The sequence below is a fragment of the Dermacentor silvarum genome, chromosome 2, assembly GCF_013339745.2.
Source record: "Dermacentor silvarum isolate Dsil-2018 chromosome 2, BIME_Dsil_1.4, whole genome shotgun sequence".
NCBI lineage: Eukaryota > Metazoa > Arthropoda > Arachnida > Ixodida > Ixodidae > Dermacentor > Dermacentor silvarum.
This window is the reverse complement of record NC_051155.1, coordinates 92,707,006-92,733,451: the sequence shown is the minus strand read 5'-3', so window position 1 is coordinate 92,733,451 and position 26,446 is coordinate 92,707,006. Positions and strand designations below refer to the sequence as shown.

The 26,446-nt window shown below is 48.1% G+C and overlaps 1 long non-coding RNA gene across 1 annotated transcript; it reads left to right on the top strand.

Moving 5' to 3' along the window:
- Nucleotides 1-441: 441 nt before the first annotated feature.
- On the top strand, nt 442-14,903 carry LOC119441621 (uncharacterized). The gene is made up of 2 exons (XR_005189959.2): nt 442-568; nt 14,600-14,903. It is a non-coding gene; the product is annotated as an uncharacterized LOC119441621 (long non-coding RNA).
- The last annotated feature ends 11,543 nt before the right edge of the window (nt 14,904-26,446 follow it).

Genomic DNA, 26,446 nt, shown 5'->3' with positions numbered 1-26,446 from the left:
GCGAAACTTCTCTTACATAAAAGCGTTCCTTCATTGACAGACATATACGCAAGCCCGCCACAGCAATGACAATTAGCATGGTGACAAGGCGATCGCCGCCGGCACTTGCGTAAGGGGATTCATGCGAATACGGGCCCTAATTTGGGCTCCCAGTGTAGCAAGGTCAAAAGAGCATCAACGCCTCCGTATACGCGGTTCGCCTCTCTTCAGTGCCGTTGCGTAAGCGCTCTCCCTCAGCCGGATGTACTTACGCGACCCCCAGCCTCTCTTTCTCTAAACGTGTGTCACTTAAAGAAACAAGTTGTATGAACAACCTCTTCTTTTTTTATTATTGTTTATTGCGAGCGCCAACCGTCTGCCCGTGGGCGCGCGGAGACCTTTACTCTCCCACGTTGGTCTCTGCACGGGCAAAGAAACGAAACAATAAAAGACGGACGTAAATGCTGAATGACGCGCGTAATACCTGTCGGCAGACAAGCATCGGCCACCGAGCGGGCAGCGACAGCCACTTCCAACCATCGGCACCGGGCGGTTTGCAGGCCGAGCTCTCCTGGAACGCCGTAAATCCGTAAGTGACGATACCGCATGCTTCTTTCTCCAGTGATTAAGCAGGAAAGATGATCAAAGTTTGTAAAACTATAAAGAAAGTCGGAAACAACCATAAATTATATCAAATAAGTGAATACGATGCACGTTGGCTAGCAAAACCTTCCTTCCTTAGAGACACAATATAGCTGATCGAGTGAGAAACAAAACGCTGTATAATCATATAAAAAAACTGGGCGCGTATTTTGTAATATTTTTATTGACAATTATTCTTCCTTTTAATCACTGGCTCGCGCGAAGCCGCGTCCCTGCTATCACCAGCATATATCTACTCGGCGGGGCAGCTGATAATAAATTCGCAGAATCGGAGGAAATTTCCTTATGAAATCGCAGCTTTGGATTTTACACCGTCGCATCAACGATACTTTATCTAATCAGGTAACTGGCGAACTAAATATTCATTCGGATAGCGCTATCAACACCGCCTAGATAGCAATTCGTTTGCAAGATAATTACGCATAATCAGATGGGGACGGTAAGAAGCGAGCAGTGCTGCTTATAGCCATTGCGGAGCCGGATTCTCTAACGTTTCTTATCAGTTTACATTCTTTCCGGCCTTCCTCGTTGGTTTGTATACGACGCCGCGTAGTTATCGCTGGGATTGGTCACTCGGCGTGGCGCATGATAAGATGGAACGTTACAAAGTGCCGCCCCTGCTATTCAGCAAGCCACGCTTGATAGTCGAAATGTCGGCCCTGCAATGTGACCTGTCGGCTCCAGATTCTCACGGCTTTGTGAATGGTCTGATAAATAGAATCGCCTTTGTCTGCCACACAGTATTTAGGCATATACGTCGGGTTCAAACACTGCGACAACAGCCTTTATCTGCCGTCAGGATGTCTTGACCCCACGAAAACCACTATTGTTACCGCGCCCTGGAGGGCGCGCTGATCGCATGGCGCTCCGTAATCTCCTGTCCTGTTCTCTAAGTGAGCTCATGGGGTCAAGTCATTGTTTTTCTAGAAATAAAGATTATATTCGTTCATACACGCATGCATGTCGCTGGCTCCATCACACTGTGCAGTCTAAATGTTGCCGTGGACATCCCAGCAAAGGTCACCACTTCCTAATTAGGTTTCGGTAGCATTTAGGTATAGAACACAAAACGTATCAGGTCAAGTCCTCTTGCCTCCCAATGCAGATACTGCGGATGTGACCCAAAGCCAGAGGGCCGTAACAACCATTATTATAGACCATAAACAAAAGGGCTAAAAATTTTAGACGCTGATGAGATTTTAAGGTTCCAAGACATGTCTACGTCCCGTCCACTGATTTCTACTTTAGGGAGCAAAACATAAACACATCAGTGGTCACTACTTATTAACAGCGATGCTGTTTAAGCCAGCCGTAAAACGTGCGCGTTTCAAGAAAAGCCAGCCGCGCCCTATAGCCATGGCAATCAGCGACGCCGCAGCTGCCTGCCACTGCGTTGCCTAACAACCACCTCGCGGAGCGTAGCGCGCTATGCTCGGAAGAGAGAAAGATAAAATGAGAGCGAGAAAGAGTGCGCACGTCGCGCGCTATGCTCGGGAGTGAGAAAGAGAAAATGAGAGCGAGAGAGAGAGAGAGAAACAAATTGTAGCAGCACCAACGAGGCAACGCCCAGAGGTGCTGCCGACGCCAACCGCGCTTCTCCGTTTCCCCGCATTAGTGCCGAACGCTCGCGGTGTCCGTGACTGCAGCAGACGCCTCTGGCGGGGGCTCGGCCGAGCTCCCACCAGCTGGGCGCTACTGCGCATGCGCCGTGACGTCATCCCGGCGTTTTGTCTACTGCGCGCCGCCCGTACACTGTGCATAGCTTTCGCCCCACTTCCCCTACCTGTGCTCGGACTGTAAGTGCTTCGCGAGGCGTTCCCCGATGCCACGAACCACGAGCAAATGCTTATACACTTCGTATAACTTAGCATCACTTTGTATAGCCAGGACCAGCTAGGAACCGATCAGCTCCGCTGTGTCTTTAGCTTTGCACCACTAGTGCAAGCCACCCCGATCTTTTTTTAGGGGCGAAGCTCCTTATAGCGGCACCCGTTCGTCCCCGTCGTCGTAGTAGTAGTGTGTAACCAGTCTGAGAAAAATGAGAAAAAAAATTCCGAAGTTGCGTCCGTAGCGCGGAATCGAACCAGGGACCCCTCGCTTCCGAGCGCGCGGCGTTAGCCCACTACGCCACGAAGCGGACATGGACACACGCACCACGATGGCAATAAATACCCAACATTAGCGAAAGGCCGCGTTTCTAGCGCGTTTCTAACGCGTTTGTGCTAGCGCATTACGGCCCGTGTAAGAAGCTGGTGTAAGACGCCGTGGCCTCTCCGCCTTACCTTCAACGCGTTTCGAACGCGCTGCCCAAAGCGGTGGCAAGTCAAGTTCAAGTCGAGGAGCGTTTATGAATACGGGGGGTATACTCTCTCAGCAGTCATGTGATGGCGTCCGCAAACGCGGTGCACGTTCCGGCATGTGTAAATGGCTGCGTAAAACGCTGTGGCCGCTCCCCCTTACTAGAGAGTACTGCACGTTTCTAACGCGTTTGTGCTAGCGTCCCCTTAAGCGGGAGATCCGATGATTCCCTCGCGGAGCTTCGCCCACTCATCATCATTCACCCCGTGGATATGCTGTGATTTCTTTTCGTGTAAGGAACTGCAATTTTTACAGATGTTTGCGTATGCTGCACTTGTGGTAGTCGATGAGAGTCAAGAGATGCATGTGAATTTCCTTCTTGCGCCAGTGATTACTTTGTATGTTATTTATTTTCCGGCACGCTTCGTCCATATGCCTTGTCTGATATCGAGCCATAAAATTAAACTTTTATAACAGCGCTCGCAACGTACACTTTATCGTCTTTTCTTAAGGAAATTTTCGTGTCGTTGGCGTAAGAAAATACGCCAGGCTAAAAATTGAATACAAACAGCATATCTCCTTTGAAATCAGGCATACAGCATACAGCTCAGCACTCGTTTTCAAAGGAAAAACCACAAAACAAGCATCAAACCACATCATGGATGATAAGGTGCGTGTGAGCAATGGGAACACCCTCCGACGCGTCCCTGTAAAGATTAGGCTTACAGCTGCTTCGAAAGGGGTTGACGTCATGCAAAACCATCGTGTGAAGTGCAAAACGCGTATAATGTGACGTCTGCGAATAATGCGAAGCACGTTCCTTCTCCCGCGTGTGTTTCCCGGTAAAGATTACGGTTGCGTAAGGTACTCCGAGTGAAAAAGTACCCAACAGCATAGAAATCACGTAGTGACGTCACCACGTTCTAGCAACTCATGCAGTTCATTCCAGGCTACCATGGGTAGACCACGAAAAGTAAAGACACCAGAAGAACAGCATGAATATAATGTCGTTATGGAGTAATAAAGGGTGTGGTTAAGTACATTTTACTTCTCTCTGGTTTCACTTTTTGTAGAGCCACGTGTGTGAATTCAAGTGACGTCACAATGGGTAATCGTTGTCGCTGTCGTTTACAGCTTCGCTGTCCAACCACCTTCACAGCGTGGACTGGAGCCACAGTTCTTTTTTTTTTCATTCTCTTTTCACACTTCCGTCGAAATGAGGACTTCGGTGCAAACTTCTCTTAGACAAGGGTTCTGCGCCGGGCTAATTGGTTTACACTCATTATGACGAAACTGCGCCGACGACGACACAGTATATATGAGGCAGAGGACACAAAGGGCACTACAATATCTATAAGTGACTTGAGCACCCGGCACGAGAAGGCAGTGAAAAATAATCATTGATCAGGTCATCCTTGATACCAAAGCCGATTTAAGAGAAGTAAAGGCTAGAAAGAAACCACGAACACAACAAAAGTAAAAGACTACAACACGAACCAACAAAGAATATTTGTAAACACGGTTTTGACAACAGCCCTACAGAAGCTGCAAAATACAGCAATTAAAACAATATACATAATAAAAACACGCCAGCAAGGTGAGTCTGCACAAAACTAAGAGTCGAGATGACCTAACCTCTGGCAAAAATAGTGACAGATGGTACCCATGCTGCTCCCTTCTCATAAATGATGTTCGCTGCACAATTTTCGCGTGCACGCTGGTCCTAGTACTTCTTCCATGCACGTGCAGTCGCATTCAGTGTCAGCTGCAACACCGGTACCCGTGGTCGAAAGAGCTCCAAGGCTGCAAGGCGGCTCTGATATACGGGAAATGTGTTCAATAAATGCGAATAATTGTAAGCGTGCTTTGATCTGCAATTTTTCGTCTGTCGGTGCCGCCTAGAGCACTGCACGGGCTCGGGCTTACCCGAAAGCCCGGGCGCCGGGCCGGGCCGGGTAGAGGAGTATTTTCAAGGGCTCGGGCCGGGCTCGGGCACGGCGTGTGTTCTTTGACCCGGGCCCGGGCCGGGCTCGGGTTTTTTGACATGGGCCCGGGCCGGGCTCGGGCTTTCTGCGAGTTATTCTCGGGCTTCTCAACTCTTAAAAACATGTATTTTTCGGTCTCGAGCCGGGTTCGGGCCGGTTTCGAGTCGGGCTCGGGCCGGGCTCGGGCTTAAGGTAAAGGGGTGGCGGGCCGGGCCGGGCGGGTAACGTAGATTATTTCCGTGCCCGGGCCGGGCCCGGGTCTCGCCATAAATGTTTTGATCGGGCTCGGGCGGGCCGCCCAATGTGAAAACGTGCCCGGGCCGGGCCCGGGCCGCAAAAATCGGCCCGTGCAGTGCTCTAGCGCCGCCATGCTTGGAGTCCCTTCAACCACAGGCACCGGTGTTGCAGCTCACATAGAACGTGACTGTACATTATCAAACACTGACGAACAACCACGTGTGCTGCAATCGACAGCCAGGTTGCTACCTGTTGTTCCTTTAAATAAATTGGCAAGCTCGCCCAATTTTTATTAGCAACCTGGCTATCCATTACAGCACATGCATGGGGTTCTTCAACAGTGTTTGTGCATTGAAGAAATACCATGACCAGCGTGCACCCAAAATGTTTGAAGCGTTACTGTATTACTACCTGTAAAAACTGGACTCACTACGTTTTACTATTCTGTAACGGTGTTGAGGAACACAGGTTAACAAAACAACGATATTTATCAAGGGCGAACCTGTCGACACGTCTGTTCTCCAGCGTGCAATGAGGGTTTTGTTCTTTTGTCGTTACTTGAAGTTCGCAAATAGCGCTGCTCCATGCGACGGCTGTGTAAAAAAAGTGATTATTTGTTTTCAGCAAGCTTCCCGACAGCGGCGTGCATTAGCGGCTATGGTGCTGTGCTGCTAAGCACAAGATCGCGGAATCGAATCCCGGCCACGGCGGCCGCATTTCTATGGGGGCAAAATGCAAAAACGCTCGCGTCCCGTGCATTTGGAGCACGTTAAAGATCCCCTGGTGGTCAAAATTAATCCAGAGTCCCGCCACTACGGCGTGCCTCATAATCAAATCGTTGTTTTGGCACGTAAAACCTCAGAATGCAATTCAGCGTGTCCCCGCAATTGCAGCTTAAGCGACCGTAATCTTTGACGGGAAACGCTTGCGGCGAACGCTATGTACGAAGGCGAGCTTTCTGGTTCTTTTTTTCTTTCCCCCGCACGGTCGGCGCCACCGCTGCCACGGACGCGAGCGCCATTTGGTGGTGCTGCACGGAACCGAGCAGCGCGCGCTTCTCTGTGATTGGTAGTGAAGCGTGCTCAAGCAGTTGAAGAAGAAAGACAGAAATTATAGCAAAGGGACCAGGTGGCAGAGGAGAATAAAGAAGTTATTAACGGCGACGGGAAGAGTTAAATAGTTTGGCGCAGCCGACGAATAGAACCAGTATGTGAGTAACTTTCTTTGCGACGAACTGCAGCAGCTCTGTGGTATTGAAATATCAAGTCAAGGACGAAGCCGCCACTGACTTTCCCGAACGCGTCACTACAGACGAGCTTCTGGTTCTTGTTCTGGATGAAGCCTCAGTGTCTTCATAGGAACTTTTAGAGCAACATTCAGTTAAAGTAAATATTCCGCTGCGCCTGTTCAACAAGCTGGTGTTGACACCGATAGAAAGAACTTTCATACTCCGGCACGCTTCATCTCACGAGCTGCCGACAGTTCTTCGAACCATATCAATTCAACAACAGCAAATTTCGCAACAAAGCTCTATCACTGAGACTCAGGCTTCTGCTTTAACCAAGCGGGCAAACGATTCATCACAAATAGTACGTCCTGAAACGTTCGACGGCTCATCCGACAGTCCAGAAGGGTGGATAACTTTCTATGAACAAGCTGCGAAGAACAATGGATGGCTGTCTGATGAAGACCTTGTGATCAACATGCGACCATTGCTTAGCGTGATAGCAAGAAAGTGACACGAGTGACGACTTTCGCAACGAGAGCCTGAACCTTGGTTTAAATGGAAGGATAATTTCATTCTGACTTTCAGCAAGAATCCGGTTGACCGGTGGCATGAGGCGCTATTCTACCGTTTCAAGTCTAGCACGCCACTCGAGTATTTTCTGGAGAAACAGCGACTTCTGCGCCTCGCTGAACCTGGATTGCCGCTGTCATCGTTTCTTGCGCTTATTATACACGGTTTACCTAGAGATTTGCAACGACAAGTTCCACCACAAGACCCGAAAACGCTCGAAGAGCTCTTGGAGCTGCTAAAACTATTTCCGCATAGTTGGACTGAGCGAAGCTACAAGACTAGACAAGATCTTTCAGGGACGCCAAGCGTCAATCGCTTTCATGAGAAGTGTCCGTCGGTGTTGGACGGTGTCAGGTCCAACTATGGCGCGAGCATCGCAAGACCTATAACTCCCGTACAGAAACGCACAGAGTTAAAAGATGAAGAGCAAGAATAAGCAGAGGGGAATTCTAAAGATGTCTCTACAGCAAGTGAGACAGTTCAACTTGTGTCATCAAGTATATTGCATATACAACTCGAAGTGGACGGTGAGACAATGCGAGCTCTTGTAGACAGTGGAGCTTCGGTTTCAATTATAAAAAGAAGCAGAGCTAAAACATAGAAGATATTCACAGGAAAAACAGTGGTTGTGCGAGGCTACGACGGGCGTGAGAAGCAACACTGCGAATGGATGCGCCTAAAGCTTAAGTACCAATCACAAACTGCATAAATACTGGCACTGATTATATAAGGCATTGAGTATGACTTTCTGCTCTCCCGTCAGGACATGAAGTTGCTCAAGCTGAACATACACTGGGATGACACTGTGTCTGTGAGACAAGATGAGCAGGAGCCGCAACCTGTTAGAAAAGAAAATGAAATTCGCGTTGTGAAGAAAGGAGATGACATCCCTCTAATATATCCTGAATTATACTGCTGCGGAGGCTATCCTCCAGGTACTAAGAATTTTGAAGTCCCGTTTAAATTACATGACAAAACTGTAGTACAGCAGAAACCTTACAACCTCACCAGAGAAAAGAAAGCATGGCTGAAAGAAGAGCTTGCGAAGATGTTGGACGCACGTATTATCCGTCCGTCCGTATCACGTACCATATGCATCGCCGATAACCATAGCACCCAAGGAAGATGGAAGCCTCCGACTTCGCACCGACTACAGAGCAATTAACAACAGACACAACTCATTCCGTTCCCTATGCCAAGTATAGATGGAATTATTGATGACACAGGCGGATGTACTTGGTTTTCTAGGATAGACCTTTGTAAAGGCTTTTGGCAAGTACCACTTCAGGAGGATGCAAAGCAGTATAATGGCGTTCATAACTCCGTTTGACATCTACGAATACAACCGCCTCCCCATCGGATGGAAGAACTCGCCCAGCTGGTTTCAGAAATGATGAATATGGTTCCGGATCCGTTCATTAGCCGCTTCTGTAATGTATACGTATTACGTAGACGATAGAAGGAATAGAAGGGATAGTTCTCGGAAGGGATAGAAGGGATCAGTTTTCGGTCCTCTTTTCTTTTTAATTTATATTAATGATTTACCCCTACTTGTATCTTGCAGGATACGAATTTTCGCTGATGACTGCGTGATTTACCATCCACTTTCTAATGCTACTGACGAAAACACCTTACAACAAAGTCTTAACAACGTCTTGGAGTGAACATTTGCTGATGACTCTTAATCCCAACAAATGTAAACACATACCTTTTACCCGCCCGTAACCCTTTGCTGTCCATATATACAATAGTAAACGTTCCCACAGAATCAGTAGAATCATTTACGTACTTGAGCGTGACACTTTCTCATGATCTCAGTTGGGTAACGCATATTTCTAACATACTTTCATCAGCTAACTCAGCGGTGGGTACGTTTGGCTTCATGAGACGACACTTGCGCGACGCCCCGCAGAATGTAAAACTCCTATCTTTCAAATCCCTTATCAGACCGAAAGTTGAATACGCATCACCCATCTGGAATCCATATGAAGTCTATCTTGTTAACGCGCTCGAGTCCTTTCAGAACCGCGTCGTCAGATACATCCATTCATCATACTCATATGACGTAAGCGTATCATCCTTAAGAGCAAAATCTGATCTCCAGCCCCTTGCACGTCGTCGCGCTACAGCCAGCCTTTGCCTCTTTCATAAGTTCTTTTACAGTTCCCTAATTCGCGAGCCATATATCACACCACCCGCACGCATATCGCTACGAACTGGGCACCCATTACAAGTCTTACGGCCACGCTCCCATACAACTACCTTTTCTTCGTCTTTTTTTTTCCCGCACAGCATCAGACTGGAACGCCCTTCCCCACCACGTCGCTGAAATCACTTGCCCGACATCGTTCTTCGAAAATGTGTCTTTGTTGGCTGAAAAATAATCAGCTTTTCTCACGCGTCATTTTTTTTCCTTCTTTCTGTTTTTATGCACTTGCGAAATGTAGCTTTCTTGTACAGCTTTACTGAATACCTGTGTTTCTCTTGCATTATCAACTGTACCCACCCCTTATGTAATACCCCAAGCAAAGGGGTCTTTAAGTAAATAAAACTGAACTGAACTGATATTAATGTGTATTCTAAAAGCGAGCGTCTCCATGAACAACACCTGGCACATGTCCTCGCAGCTTTGTCAGAGCCAACCTTCAGGTCAATTTTAAGAAGAGTGAACTTTTCAAGGACAAGGTGACTTTCTTGGGCAGAGTACTGGATGGCACGACAAAGAACACAAAGGAAGAATCGGTAGCACACGATGCAAAACTCGTGAAACCTTCTGACGTTCACTCACTACGCGTGTTCTTAGGGTTGGCAGGACATTTTAGAGCATTTGTCCAAGACTATGCTCTCTAAACTAGGTGTCTGACTAGAGTAACACAAAAAGACGTACCATTCCAAAAAGACGTACCAAAAGGACGGGTGAGTGCGAGGTAGCCTACCAAGAGCTGGTACGAATTATCTCGTTTGATCCAGTCCTCAGACTTCCGGACTTTGCTCTACCATTTGAGCTTATTACGGACGCCTCGCACTATGGAACGGGTGCGATACTATACCAGCGAAACGCAAGTCAGCCGAACAATCGCCAACTAAGCGTAATTGACTACCATAGCTACACATTTAACAAAGCGGAGGTGAACTACACGACGACAGAGAAGGAAGATCTAGCCGTTCTAAGGCAATTCGGCACTTCCGTTCCTACCTGCAAGGTACCATATTCAAGTTGTGCACAAATCATGAGGCGCTCACTCACCTCTTGAAAATGGCGGAGCCGAAAAGAGAAGTCGCACGGTGGGTGAGCCAGCTTCAACAGTTCGACTTTCAAGTGAATAACCGTCCAGGAGCTTCTATGAAAGATGCGGACGCAATGTCTAGATTGGGGGTAACAATTGTTGATGTGCAACACGAAACAATACGTGCCGGTAAAATTTGGGAAGGAAATGAACCTTTGCAACATACGCAGACAGGAAAAATTGCAGTGCCTCCTACACTGGTTCAGAAAATCTGGACCTTTGCCACATTCAGGTGGTCATGATGGTTTTTCGCGGACCTAGATGAAACTGACGAAAAGGACACATGGCCCTGCATGAAAGAAGACACGAGAAGATACGTGCAGTCATGCCATAAATTCCAGGTGAATAAAGTAAAGCTTAAGCAACCAACTCAACAGATGACATTACCGACGCACTCGAGCGTACCATTTGAAGTTATTCACATGGACTTCGCTGAACTCTGAAAAAAATCTGAAGGCGTGAAGAAAACCCAAGCATTCCTTTTGTGTGTGGATGAGTGCACCAGGATGGTGGCAGCAAAACCGGGGAATGAGGACGCCAACATTGTGATTTTCTTTCTAAGCCGAAAGATGTTTGACAACGTTAAAGCAGTACTCGCAGTGTCAACAAAGGACCTGCCTTTCGATCGGAGCCATCACCTTAAGGAATGGGCCGAGCGACGTGGAATTACGCTCAGGTTCACAGCACCGTATCACCCAGCAGCTAATTGGCTAGCTGGGCGAGCTATTCGTGACATCAAACAGTACATAAATATGTATCCAGACTTGCCAGGTAGATGGAAGTGCTGCCTTGAAGCGGCGGTAGCTCATCACAAACGATCCTATACAACAGCTCTGGGATGCACATCGCTCTTTGCTGCTACTGGGAACCAAACCTATTTACCAGCCGACACGTCTCTAGGAATCCAATCAGCGCTGCAACTGACAGACGAGAGAAAAAACGAAGAGAGTGAGGTAGCGTGAAAGATTGAAAAGGAACTTTGACGAAACAAAAAACACAGCGATACAAAGAATAGAGGTTGGAGATTTGATGCTAGTGAGAAAAGGGCTGTCGAACTTAAGCTCAAATCACCGAGAACCATTCTCTGTTGCCAAAACAGCAAGCCAACAGGGAATCTTAAAGACTGTCTGGTATGTAGGCGCCAATGGCACCGTTGAATCAGCCTCTATAGCAAACGTTTTTAAATACCATCCCAGGGGGGGATGAAAACAAGGTAGGGGGGAGTGAAGCGTGCTCAGGCAGTTGAAGAAGAAGAAAGACAGAAATTATAGTAAAGGGGCCAGGTGGCAGAGGAGAATAAAGAAATTAGTAATGGCGACGTGAAGAGTACTCGTCTCTTTATTATGTGTGGGCTTGTTACAAGCAGAAACGCGGCGCGCGCCGTGCTGTGATTGATAAGACAATTTTCGCTCACGGTCAAGGCCGGATTTCTGCGTAGCGTGGCCCTTAAAGCTGTCGCTTTAGAAGTCAATTTTTTTTTCGCTGCTCGTGATTTACACTTCCACTAGTTCATGTTGTTATAAACATTTCAAAACCTTCTCAATTCGCGACTACGTCTGGCTGCTTCTATTTAAGCGCCTATGAAGCCTCACTTGTTCGTAACAGTCAGCACATTGACTAGCGAACTTCTCTTCGTTCACTAGTGGCTCGCACACGACTCGTTCAGGTATTTTGCACACTTTTGGAAACGTTCGGTACCGCGACTTTTTTTTGCCCTCTCATACTCTACTTGTTGTTCTGTGCTTGATTTCTGCTAACATCGTAAAGTTTAATAGTTGTGGATCCTTTTATGATTTCACGAATGTTTCATCAAGTTTCACGAAAAGTAAATTCTGTTCGCGAAGACGTTTCACTCATCGGTCTCGTAACTTGCCGTTTGAAGTCTTCTCATGCTGAAGGATTCCAGAGGGGTACTTGCTTCGAGCAAGTTTATAGACACAATTTCCTGATGAAGGCGAAATCAACAACGCCCAAATCGCTGAAAAAGTCACTGCCACCTGTTTTGTTGCTTCTCAGTCTCCCCTGTCCCAAGTTTGCTGCATCTAAATGTTTGAAATGTATAAAGAGTCGTCAATAAAGTGCACTTAGGTTGTCCCAGTAATGTTAGCTAACTTGTGCAACAAAAAAAAATATTTACAAAACGCAGGGCACGGCTACGTTCGGAGACGTACGGTTCACCGTAGGTGTTATGATTGTATTCTGCACTGAGTTCTTTTTTTCTTTTTTTAATAACTTGAGTAACGTTAGCATGGACACATGTACCCCTCAACAGGAGTACATGTGTTAAAGCAAGCTCTAAGAAAGAAAAAAAACTCCATGCAACTATCCCTCCCCCACTTTGTGTATGCGCGCGCGTGTTGCATCTGTGTGATTTTTCGATTGCAAAGTTGACCAAGTTGGCAGTATGATAAAATGTTTCTTAATTTCATTGCAGAACATAGGGGCAGTCTACCTGAGGTGCTCGTTCATTACCCTTAACTGATTTTTGTTGCCCCAATAGACCTCTCCCTGTTTGCAAACAGCGTGACGTCAGTGCGGGGGCTCCTATACCCTCTGCCGCGCCTCCGAAGCGGGCGCTGGTTGGCAAAAAACGTTCGTGCGACCTCTTCTCTCTGCAGAAGAGCGCTGCTTGTATATCAACTGCCGCGATCGTAAGTGCGGCATATTGCGATTTTTTGAAGTGACAGCATTTACGAACTGTGCTCAGGAAGTATAATCGTCCCCGTATCAGCGGTACAACGACGTAGCGCTGTTGCCCAGTGCATGGTTCCCGCAAGTCAGCGTGTGGTGATTTCGTAAAAGTGCGCCTCTTCCGTACACCAAACGTCCACAAAAATGTATTACACCTCGGAAGTTAACATTTTATCACAGATTGTGCACATTTTCACGGTGGCACAGTGCTACTTCGCTAAATGAGTGGTCTTCGAACACAACTTTGCATTGCATTGTCGTGAATGCACCGATTTGCGCCCTGTTTACACTGTACCAAACGATATACAAGATGAAGTTCGTCTGCAACTACACGGCGGCTCAGTGGAGCCACACCAAGTAGCAGCGCCTAAATGCAGATGAGGGAGAAATGCAGAAAATCTTATTAGCCTGCTTTAGAAGCATGGTAAGATACACTAGGTGGACAAAATTAGCCCGGAGCCTTTCGTTACACTGTCCCCCATAAGCCGCTGTGCAGCTTAGGGATGTTAAACACCATAATTTAGTTTTAATTATTAGTCTCGGTCATGTGAATGTACAAAGCAAAATTTTACATAAGTACATAATCCGTTGCGCGCTAACTTCGCTGTGTCTGCTGCACACTTTGCTGCTCTAAACTTTACAAGACCCGAGTTTGGCATGTTTATGTGCATCATCACGGCATAAAGTCCGTACCATGATGGTGAATGCACCAATAACGAAAAAAAAGAGTTCAATTTTACTTCAGACCCGTGAGATCTGCGTTAAATCACGATAATTTCAGTGGCTTGCCTTTAGGGCATTCCCCGTGGTTAAATGTATACACACAGCTTCCGCAGCGGTCAAAACATCTTAAAAGTTCATTCGTAGCCATACCTCTCACTCGATATTTTTTTTCTGCACACAGCGCGAATGGCTCCGAAATACAAGCGCTCACTAATCATCGCGTCTCATTTAAGCTCACCTGTTCAATAATTAAGGTTCGTGAAGTTCTATAGGAGCCTGATCACTACGACTGGTTTTATTACACGCAACACGCATCCACAGTCACGCAAGCGAGATGTATTGCTTATCGCGTAGTACACCACGCGCGCGCGCACACACACATAATGTGGTCCGCGTCCCTACGCTAAGATGAGCCGATATCGTCGCTGTTCTCGCCGCACACTTTACCACAACAAATGTGGCACACATCCATGGAAAAGCCGATATTCTTCATTGCACAATCCATCGCAGACCACCACCAAGCGGTTCATGTTCGCAAGTAAAAAAGGCCAGCGTCGCCACATTTTCATCATGCAGTTTACCACGCGCCGATGTTCTCATACACACATTATTCCTAATCTGGCTGGCAAGAGAATTGTGGAGGTTCACGTAAAAATAAAAAATAAATCAAAGAAATCAAAACACGCGTCCACGTGGCGCCCACCTACACCAACTAAAACCGACTGCACCACGCAGAAAGCCGGCGGCGGCTGTTTTTTGCCAACCAGAGCAGCCAGAGTCACCGCACGTGCGCCGGTGACGTCACGCTGTGACGTCGCCGGTACGGTGTGACGTACCCCAGGAGAGGTCTATTGAAACGTGATGTTCTCCCCTCTCCTGAAATAGCGGGGCTCAAGAATAAATAAGTGAATCAATAATAAATAAATATTTGCCTGCAGCTGTCCTATTCATCACCAGCATGGTTGGCAAGACCATCGTGGCAGGCGTCACAATCCTGACTATCGTGATGGTGGCGTGCCTGACAGAGGTCCAGGCCTGCGACAATTCGGAGTGCTACTCTCGCTGCATCGGCGACGGCGCCCGCTCGGGTCGGTGCATCGGGGGCATCTGCCAGTGCAGACAACACTTCAAACGCAGCGTCGACAGTCACCTGGACACGTGGCCAAAGAACGGGATTGCGTCATAAACTGTGGAGGATTATGTGGTGCCAGCATTCAATAAATACGTGCTTCAGTCATTTTACCTGCCTTTGTGAAGTGCTTGGAGCATTTTGTAGAACTTTTGAATTAGAAGCCACAGCGCGAGTGCATAGAACCCTCGCCGGAACCATTGGTTGGCCAGCTACTATAAGGGGCAGCTACGCGGAAGCTTTCTTCATAATAGCAGCACCCCTGCGTATTTAGTATAGCCAGCGGACGAAGCATTTTGCGGCATGACGCATACGTTATGCATTTGGGACTCTCATCATCCATCCCGTTAAGCTGGATTCACGCGACAGGGCGGATCGCCGATTCAGACCGCAGACGAGCATCTGGCCAGCTGCGATGAATCTCGCCGCTAGTATCTCGTGCGCAGCGTTCTTGTGTGTTTCATTATTCAGCGGCAATCAGCCATGTCATGCCTGTCATGCCTGTCAGAGGACTGAATTAACGATCCTTCTCGCCAAGCCGCCACGTAAACCCAATCTAACGTTTTCAAAGTCGGTCAGTGACACTATAACTGTCCCGGTTTTCATTTTTTTTTCCTTTTTGGCACTGCTATAGAACGGTGCCTCCAGTGTGTTCATCCGCTGAAAAAGGCGTTCTCGCATATGGCATATCAAGTTGCTTTCGCAGATATTGAACGCCTCAGTCACACGTGGCAGGTTGCACGTGTTCGGCTCGCGATGCCACTGTATCAGACGGGGGCCCCTGGACTACCCGGAGGCGCCCTCGCGGCAATGGCGTGGAGTGAATGCCGAACCACCATATGCATGCATGGTCACGTTGCGCCTCGCCAGACGGCCTCACCACATATGTGCCAAAGCAGCACAATGCAGTCGTTATACGCGTCAAAGCAAACTGTGACATGTGGGAGTGATGCGGTACCAGGCAGATATGATCCCCGAACGAGGACTTGTGGAACGTATATACGGTCAGGACAACAAGAAATAGGGAAGAAGACCCTCTATAGGCAAGACAAGCTGGCAGTTGAGTATCGTAGACAAGCTGGATTTTGTTGTTAATATACGTAAAGGACGGCGTGCCTGATAATCAGAACTGGTTTTGGCAGGTAAAACCCCAGAAAGAAGAAAGAAGGATAACGTAAGATAAACGTGAAGGAGTACGTTTATCTAGTTCAATTAGTCACAGGGGACCCTGATGACGAGAAGGAAATTTACATAATAAAATTGCGTTGGTGTGCATACGGAAGCCATTGCCACATACTGACTGGGAGCTTACCACTGTCGTTGAAAAGAATAGTGTACAACCATTACATTCTCCCAGTGCTAACATATGGGGCAGAAACTTGGAGGTTAACAAAGAAGCTCGAGTACAAGTTAAGGACCATGCAAAGAGCGATGGAACGAAAAATGTAAGACCGAACGTTAAGAGACAGGAAGAGAGTGGTGCGGCCGGATCAGAGAGCATACGGGGATAGCCGATATTCTGATGGACATTAAGAGATAAAAAATGGAGCTGGACAGGCCATGTAATGCGTAGGATGTATAACCGGTGGACCATTAGAGTTACAGAATGGGTACCAAGAGAAGGGAAGCGCAGTCGAGGATGGCAGAAGACTAGGTGGGGTGATGAAGTTCGGAAATTTGCAAGCGCAAGCTGCAAACAGCTCGTGCAATACAGGGATAATTGGATATGTTCACTGCAGGCCTTCGTCCTGCAGTGGACATAAATATAGGCTAATGATGATTATGATGATGATTATAACAAAGTGCGCGGGGTACGTGCTATCCCAAATGTGGCGCCCTGGAAAAAATTTACCGCGCAAGCGTTGACAGTGCCGAGGGGTCTGGGTGACGTGCAGCTCAACACAAGCGATGCCCGTGGTGCCGGTGCTACACACTCACCATCAAGTTCCCTGACCAGAGTTCCGTGCACTGGAGATGCGCTGTATTCCAGCAGGTCTCGTGCTTATCGTGCTTAGGAAGCCGACCAGTGTTTTCTACGACCCGCGGTTGTTAGTAAAGGGTAGCGGAACCACGCCTTCCCATGAGAACGCTTCGTGCGAGGGAAATGCAAATCCCGTCCCAATATTCGCTTCAGAGACAGACTGTCCCTGGGACATTCAATTTCGGATATCGTGTCAAGCACGTACCAAGCATGTTGCATATGGACCTCAATTGGTCAAAACGTAGAGCGTTGCCCTCACAAATGCTTGACGTTGAGAGAACTGCATTTTCTCGTATGTTCAAATTACAATATGGAGATATCATCCCTGCCGCTCACGCGCACATCACCCTTTTTGTATTTTTCTCACGCAATTTACTTTGGAAAAATCATTTACTTGAGTATGCTGCTTAATTTACGTGCCTCGCCGGAGGGCCTAAAAAAAGAACTACACTGCACGGAGGTGTGCGCACGATATATATGACTTTGCTGCGTGGGCGCTGCCCGTGACACGCAAATAATGCATGACAAAACGTCTACTGCGAACATAATATTCATAGCAAACTCTTCATAAAAGCCACATACGTGTCCGTGCAATGTACCTGTACGCGTCCCCCATGATGTCGCTGACGGACATTTGAGGGAGGCTGCAGGACACGGAATGTGCAGTCAAACGTTCGTGCATGGAGCGTCTGCTGGACGTGTTCAGCACCATCCAGCGATATCCACATCTTTGCAGTGAATGTACACAGAGGTCATCCGGTGGATGTAATTGCGGTGATTGGGTTCAGAGGCACGGCACTAGTTTTCAGTCCGTTTCATATACTTCACTGCGATTGCCACAGCGCAGCTGCAGAAGCCTGCCACGCGCCGAAGCTACGCAGAAATATTTACGGCTGCACTGCGTCTGAACAGTGGCAGCACGGTTTCAGGGTACGCACTTGAGAGCAGCCTTTGTTCGGTCTACCGGCCTAGCGATAAAACTGAGTTTATCCGTAATTCCGATGCACAAACTGCAATTGCCGAGTACAATTGAAAGTTCGCAACGACAAGCTTGGACTGCGGTCCTCAATTTCAGATAACATTCCACGTGTATATATATATATATATATATATATATATATATATATATATTGTGAGCGCATTTTGTGCATATCGTCGTCGTCATCTGTACATACTACTCATCATCATCTTTTGTCTCGTGCGGTGCCTCGTCTCTGACTCGGGCGGCTGCTCGGAAATAAAGGCATCGCATCAGCCGACGTCTCACAATATATATATATATATATATACCTGTGCATGAATTATATCTTGCGTCTGGGTCACAAAAAAAATGGAGGACGCTTAAGCTGCGCCTTTAAGAGTAGAACGCGATATAGGCACCGGGCGGCCGTCGTAAGGCGCCAGCGTCGCGCCGGCGATATCAAGTTGGTTCTTTATTCTATGGCGATATGCTGGCGAACAGCGCCGCGAACGGCAGCTGTCAAAGCACTGGCATGTGAAGCAGACGACGGGACGAAGGCGCTCGGTGCTTCCGGTGATTTGGTACTACGGGTTATAAGGGCTGACGCACCGGAAAACGCATTTTCGTGTGTCTGCTTTTGAGAAAGGTCGCCACTTGTACAAGGCAGATCACATTCGTGGCATCGGGTAGTATATAAAGCAGAAAACGAGCGCACATTGCGATGCAAATGCACCGCGGTAAGCTAAGACGTGGAACTCTTGCAGTTATATTCCAGATGTTATTTTGCTTTGCACTTTAACATTACCGCGTATTTAATCATGAAAATATGCGAATAACACAAAAATTATGGACAGAAAAAAAAAGGAGACATACGTCTTCCTTATTCTGTTTCTTGAGCTGCTTCGCCGATCGCACGTATGTCAGTAAGTTCCCGTTCTCTGTCCGTTGTAGTTATTTTATCTTTGCAATGCTTCCCCCATTCTTGATTGCTTATAAACTAGCCCAATCTTCAGTCACGGCCCATTTTATATAGCTTAGCGCGACGGGAGCCGTCGGTGGCGGCGAGTGTGAACACGCCACTGCGTTGGCGTTCGCCGTCGATGCACAGCACAGTCGTGTGCCAGACGCAACCAGAGTTGGGAATTGCTAGGAAGGAAAATGTACATTAAAAGGAAGACTGATACACTGATAAGACGGCAAAATAACTACAAATCTGAGTGTTTGCCTTAGGTGCCCAAGCTCCGGAGCCGTTACACTGCGGAGGCGAAGACAGGCAAGTGGCACCCGAAGCTCTTGCGTATGAACGGCTCTTTTATTAACGTTAGAACAACTAGACCATAGCAAATCAGCGTCGGAAATGTACAGTGCCCAGCGATTGAAGCGCTGGCAGCGCGCGGCTGCCAGCGTTCTTTTTTTTTTCTTTTCGTGCCACAGGTGAGCGCCGTGGGACCAAATACAGTCATAATGGATTACCAAGGTTATTGCTTTCACTCTACACCACAATGCATCAGTTTTGTGTCCCTAAAGTCCCTTGATGTAGGAAAGTACCGCCACTCTTTGTACTCTGCCGCCGGCGCACGACCTCCTCGCCTCCTTCTCGCCCCTCGCTAGTCCCCTCCGCGGCAGACGGTCTGGCGCCCGTTTTCCTGCACGATGATTGGTCTCCCTGCCGTTGCCCTTGGAAATGAGCGGAGCTTGCGTTTTGTTTGTGTTTTGATTTTTCGTTCGCGCCATTTTGCGCCTCAGCTCGGCTGGCTCGGCGTATAGTGAACGTCGCGCGCTAACCTTGCACGCTGTTTCGAGCATTGTCTGCTGGCGCTATGCCGTGCTGCTGCGCATATAACTGCAGCAAGAAGCGTGATGATGGCTATGCAGTTTTTACGATACCGCAAGGAAAGCGTGATGGCTTGCGCAAGAAGCAGTGGCTGCACAACATTGGCCGGAAGAACTTTGTTCCGACAAGGAACAGTGTTCTTTGCGAGGTAAGACGCCTTATTGCTCGTATCAAAGCATCCCCTAATGCTGCATTGTTTCAATTCTTCTGGTCTGCTCATTAGCGTTTTTGCTGCGGCAATTTGTACGTTGCATAAAAATGGGGTTCTCCTCAGAATGCTGAATATTCTGCTGGGACTCTATCACCTCGCACGTCGTCAACTCTTATTCAATCGGAAATGCAGCACTATAGATTCTGCTTTCCACTGAACAAATATACCCAAAGATACAGCCCCTCGATCGCACTTTTCGAGATTGTTCGGATGCGTTGCCTGTTTTACTGAAAATTGAAATAGCAGCTTGTAGAGGAGCTATTTACAGCTTACTTCGATGTGTGTGTCAGTCACTTAAATTAATGCAGGGCCCCCCAAAAATAGTGGCAAGTATACCCGTGGTATTGCAGGTGATAAGCGCCAGCTAGTCCACATTTGAAGGCGAGACCCTTAGTTGGATATGTTTCAAGGTGAGCGTTTGAGGTAGAGAAAGTAACGTGACCTAATGAAGGGCAGAAGCGAGCCAAATCATATCCAGCCGTGTATAAGAGATTATTAATGATTAGCAAAGTAAATTTATGACTGATTAACGATTAACGTGTTTAAAGTTGATTAAGGTGGATTAAGGTTAAATAAGGAGGGCTAGGGTCGATTAAGGAGGATTAAGCTGAATTAGGGTGGATCAAGATATAATGAGGATAAGGATGGATTAACGTCGATTAACGTGCATGAACGAAGATTAAGATGGAATAAGGTCGATTAAAGTGTTTAAGGAGGATTAGGGTGGATTAAGGTTGAATAAGGTGGATTAAGGATGATTAGGGTGCATTGAGGTGGATTAAGGTCTATCAAGGTGTATTAAGGAGGGTTAGAGTGGCTTAAGGTCGAATAAAGTGCGTGAAGGTGGATTAGTGTGGATTGAGGTGAATTACAGTAGATTTTACAAGACTCGCATTCGAGTCTCTTAGGCGATAGCTAAGATCTGGTGATCTAACCTGGTGATCTTTTTCAGTTCTTGAATTTGCTTTGAGCTGGGCTGCCATGCATGCGTGAGTGGGCGACGATTATTATTTGGTTGTCTCAAGGATACAGGCAATGTGCAGGAAGTGTTCACATGATCGCGCACCTTGCTGTTGATATCGACTTCTAGGCGGAGGCCGGGAATCTTTGCTTTAATATCGAATGCGTTAAATCACCCTTCTTCGGTTTTGTTCTGTGGGTAAACCTTTTCCATCCATGTAACTCGAGCCGATGTCATTGTATCAATGTGCTTTGATTACGAAGTTGAGCAATAAATAATGATTATGGTTATCATGTAGCAATGAAGGGAATATTATGTAGGCAATAATGGTTATCACTGCAGTGTATTAGGCACTTGTACTTGTATTTAGAGGGCGAGGCTGGGGCGAGATGCTTGAGGCTTGACGCGAAGGCAGTAACGTCGACGCAGATCGATGTCTTTATCAATGAGGGCAAGGCATACGGAACAATACAAGGGCTAGCGCTGGGGCGTAGCCAGAATTTTTTTTCGGGGGTGGGGTTCACCGGCCCGACCGGGGGGGGGGGGGGGGGCAAGCTTCAGCTTTTCTCTCCGTCACGTGATCGATAATAAATATCAGTAGTTTAAGCAGACTCTATATGTGTATAGCAAAAACATGGGACCCCCCCCCCCCCTCACGTGTGCTTGTGAAGAAATTAGGTAAAAAGTAAAGTAAGCTCAGTAAATACAGTAAGTACGACCGGTACAGTGGGCGTTTGGAGCAACAGTCTCTCATCGGGCCACTGAATGGACCAGTCTTCGAAAACGCATCATTGAGACGACACGTGCGATCGGAGAAGACATCATTAATTGTTAATTTCCGTTAAGCGTAGATGGTGTCGTCCTCGTCGGGGCGAAGTGCGTTTCACAAGTCAAGGACGGCTACACGCGTGAAAATAAATGCACGTGTGACCAGGCTGTGTGAATAGCTTGTTCGCTGCGTCTTTGCGCTAGAAAACTTAAATACGCGCAAGAACGCGTAAGGCTTTTTTTTTCGAAGCTTTCGTCGCCCTGCTCCCTCATGCGAGGGGGTTGCATTTCCTGCGGCAAGTGCATGGGCCGCTGTTTGCGAGTGTGCAGCCGTCATTTGCCTTTACGTCAACAGATTCAGAATTGTACAGAATATTTCACCGCACAGCATAGATATGGCATGTGTACGCATTTTAAGTAGTGCGTGCAACTCATTTCTGCTTCACTTACGCCGGTGCAAACAGGAAGCGGCCTTGTACCTCACAGAATCTCGACTGATTGGTGTACTACATAGTGAGTGAGGCGCAATCTGTTCCACTACTCACGGAAGCGCACCAGTTGCCCCTGAGCTTGCAAGCAGACCAGAGAGCGCTACACCATATCGAGCGTTTGCACCGAGCATCAGACGGCCAAGCACTGATTAATCGGCTGCTTCAGCGCCCATTCTCTCGGATGGGGAAAATGGCGGCATTGTTTGTGGACATTACTCACAGTTCAGGAGACGCTACTTCATTCACAACTCCGAAGAAGCGCAACAAATATTCCTTCCCCATTTATCTGACAATTCCCGAAATACACAAAAAATCTAGTCAGCCTGTTCCGGCACTATTTCAATTGGGCCAGTCCCACCTATTTGAAAAATTTGAAGGTTATATTGAAGTATTCACGGACGCATCTGTACATAGCGACGCGCAAGGCGCTTCTGCAGCTTTCTTCTGCCCTTCGACTGGCATCAGACGGGTATTTAGAATACTACATCCAACCTCATCAACAACTGCAGAACTAGCAGCGATTGATGTTGCTCTGAAATACGTACACGAAGAATTAAACGCCTTGAAGGTCGTCATTCTTACAGACTCCCGTGCTGCCCTCAGCAGACTTAGACAAGGTGCTGATAGCCCATTGTTGTGCAGTATCCAAGAAACTTCCGGCAAAATTAGTTCCTGTGGAGTGTCCCTCATTGCCCAGTGGGTACCCTCGCACGTGGGCATCGCTGGAAATGAAGACGCTGATCACCTCGCTTCAAGCTGTGCCCACCATGAATGTGACTGCCCTGACATTTCGTGCACGTTTGAAAACGCCTGTCTCCTGATACGCCGACACCTCCTAAAGCAGCAGCCAGACCGGCGTGTTGCAGACGGATCGTTCCCTCCCCGTGTTCGTGGTCGAGGCCTGCCCCGTCGTGCTAGAGCACTGTTATACAAGTTAAGGGTTGGATCTGTGTTGGTGCGCGAACGCCTATACCGACAAGGACGTGTGGACAGCCCGTCGTGTACATTTTGTGGCTCCTGTGAGACACTTGAACATCTCGTTTTAGAGTGTCCCGCATTCGTTGCGCAGCGCGCATTACTAATTAAGGAGTATAGACTTATGAGGCTGCAATGTGCGACCCTTGAGGACTGCCTTTTTTCAAGGGGGAGCGCTGCAAGACGTGAACAGGCCCATCAAGCCCTGCTAAGTTTTCTGAAAGGCACTGACTTGGCCTCCCGTTTATAGACATTATTTGTGTTTTTGTTTTGTTCTGTCTGTGTCTCCGTCAATTCTTTATTTTCTCTTTTCTTTTCTCATATTTTCATTTCCTATATTCCCTTCTCCTATAGGAGTAGGCAGGCGTTGTGCCCCTCTCGGTGGCAGTTGTCAGCTTGCTCCCTCCTTAATCCCTTTGTGTCCTTGTGTGTATATGTGTACAAATCAAATAATAATAATGCAGGAATGAACTCCAGTCTTGTTCAGTGCATAGTGCACATAATCAATTTCTCAGGACGCGTGAACTCCGACGAGAACTGCCAGCGCCTGCAACAAGAGTTTACTTACGCTGTACTGCGCACAGCAGTAATTCATGCTTGTCGGCTGTCTGTTTCGTGCATTCTGTTGCGAGTCCGTGGAATTTCACTGCTGTCATCAACCCCTTCGTATGTACATTGCTGGTTTGGGATTCCACAACAAAACAGCAACTACCAGCCTTCCGTAATTGCTGGTTTGGGGTTCAACAACACAGCAGCAATTACCAGCCTTCCGTAGGGGCGCAATCGCAAACAAGAGACGTTTCTCGCGCAGACTTAGCCTACGTTCACACTTGGGAAGCGGCAAGCGGGCGGAAAGGCCAAAGCGGCCGGAAAGTTTTTTTTCCGCGCCTGTCCAAGTTGTTCACATTTGTTTTGCTACCGCCGCAGCCACCGCTGCCGTTTTCGTCCAGATGCATCTCGTCAGCGTACGTTTGTCGGCGTGGTGGCGCTCATTATCGCATTATTTCGAGCGGTATGTTCATTCGTTGACCCACGTACCGTCATCAAAAGTGATCATTTTACGCAACTTCGCGTGTCATCTGCGACCTTCGGTAAATTCCTCGTTGGCGTTCCGTAATTCTCACACAGGCGCGGTAGCGCTGAGTCACAGGTTGGTGCCTAGGCGCGATAATATTCATCTAATAGCTTTTATTTACAAGTTGTAATAACATTTCACCATTTCGTATTGCCGGTGCCTCCAGGACACCAAAGGAGCAACGGGAACACCACAGCTAAAACCCGGGCTGGCCTTGTGGGCCTCACCAAATCCTGCGCGTCCTACGTGAGACCAATCTCCCAATCTATCGTCGCGACGAGAAAAGCACCCCGCGACTTCTGCAACATACCGTACACGTGCGAGGAGAATTATGGAGCGCCAACGAGGAATCTGCCTAACTATTGTCTGCCGTGGAAGTGGAAGAAGAAATGGCTTTTATACTTCTACCTACTTGTTTTCTAGAAATGGACAATGAATAAACGGAAGACGCGGACACCTCGGAAACGGCGGTGGTGGGTTCGCCTGGCTTTGCAAAAGCGCGAGTGGTTGGGTCACGCCAAGGCTTCGTTGCCGCACCTCCGGTCGAGCGACGTTGAATACTATCGTGAGTATTGCTGACAGTACGTTTTAGTGCCACTCTTGTCGTAGAGCAAGGGCTGGTTCTTGATCGCGTCGATCAGCATTGCAGCCTACACTTTTTGGTACCATGTTCAATTTTACGACCGGTTGTTTACATGCTAGTGTAGCTTCCAGTGAAGCAGAACGACTTTCCGCCGCGTTTCCGCTTCACCATGGCGAAAAAATCGGCCCGAGACCGATTTGGCTCGCAGCCTGTTTTTCTGCCTGTTTTGCCGCCTAGGCGGGCGGGTTTTTGCAAGATTTTGCCGCTTCCGACAGTTTCGAGACCAAGTGTGAACGTAGCCTAAGATCCTGCGCGAGCGCGGCCTAACCGGCACCTGAAGGGAAGCGGCGGAAATGTATACCGGAGATTTCGACCACCTGGGGTCTTTAACAGTGCACCTAAATCTAAGTAAACGGGCCTCGAGCGTTTTCGCCATCATCTAAAATGCGGCTGCCGCATTTGTTGCTTCATTTGTTGCGCATTTGTTGCTTCAGAATGCGGCCGCCACATTCTCGCTCAAAACTTCACAGAGTGTCAAAGCCTTGACAAACACCGTGACAGTTTTTCCATATGCAGACATGAGTCGCTGTAAATTACCAACCCAAACGGAAGCGCCCAGGAATGAAATTGTGATAGTAGCACCGGTTTCATGAATTATGTCGAGAACAAAGGGTGGGTAAGTGTGTGTGTGTGGGGGGGGGGGGGTTGAACCCCCCTAACCCCCCCCCCCCTGGCTACGCCCCTGGGCTAGCGCGCGCCAGCGCGACTCAACACAACAGTCCTACATGGCAGCGGGGCAGACACTCACTCAGGGTCTCCTCTCCAAGCTAAAGGCATAGAGAAAGCAGGGGAGAACGCCACACAGGTGCTGCCATCTGTCGGGCGGCTGGCGAAGTGGACGTGGGAGTCTCGGAGGCACCTCACATCCGGCCCCATTTTTATGATCAAAGTCCTCTTTTGATTACAAGTGTGAAGTAAGGCTGGGCAAAGGGGAGATAACGCTAGACATGGACAACAGGCAATGCATGGCAATACTAGGCATGAATAGGCGAGGCAGGAAAACAGAGGCATATGACAGGCAAAATAGCAACAGATGAGGTAAGGCAATAAATGTTCTACATGGATTAAAGTCAAAATTGCGATGACAAACTCTAAAGAAATTGCAACAGGCACAAGCACTTTCAAAAGTCCACTTCATAGTCCTGAAGATCGGTGGGCGGTTTGCGCTGTCTGACTGGGCGCTGAGCGTTCAGCGGCAAAGCAGATGTAGTTTCTGAGCTACGTGACACACTGCTAGTTGATTGCTGCAGGCTGGGCGGTTCGCACTGCTGAGGGCACGAAGGCAAATCTTGTTCAGAGGACGAAGACAAAGTTGACGCTGTGTCTTCCAGGCATTTCACAGGCAGTGGCGGCACATAACGTTTCAGTTGTGAAACGTGCACTGTTCTTCGCTGAGCAGAGTGCCTGGTGGACGGACTTGAAACCTGGATGGCCCTAAATGTGGCGGCGCAAGACGTTCTGCTAGGCGGTAGATGCCTCTGAAGCGAGGGGACAGTTTCTCAAGCCCTTGAAGCACAGATTGTTGGCGACGGAACCACACAAAATCACCAATACTGAATGTATGCGGACGATGCGTTCTGTCATAGATGTGCTTCCTGCGATCTTGAGCTTCTTCGCAGTTAGCCATGGCCTCAGCACGATGTGCTTGGACATCCCGAAGACGCTCTGTGAGCGAGGAGTTGCTCACTGGCCGGTAGCGTTCCGCTGGTAGCCTTGGGATGTACCAGTACAGTACATCCCAGAGGACTGAAGCCAG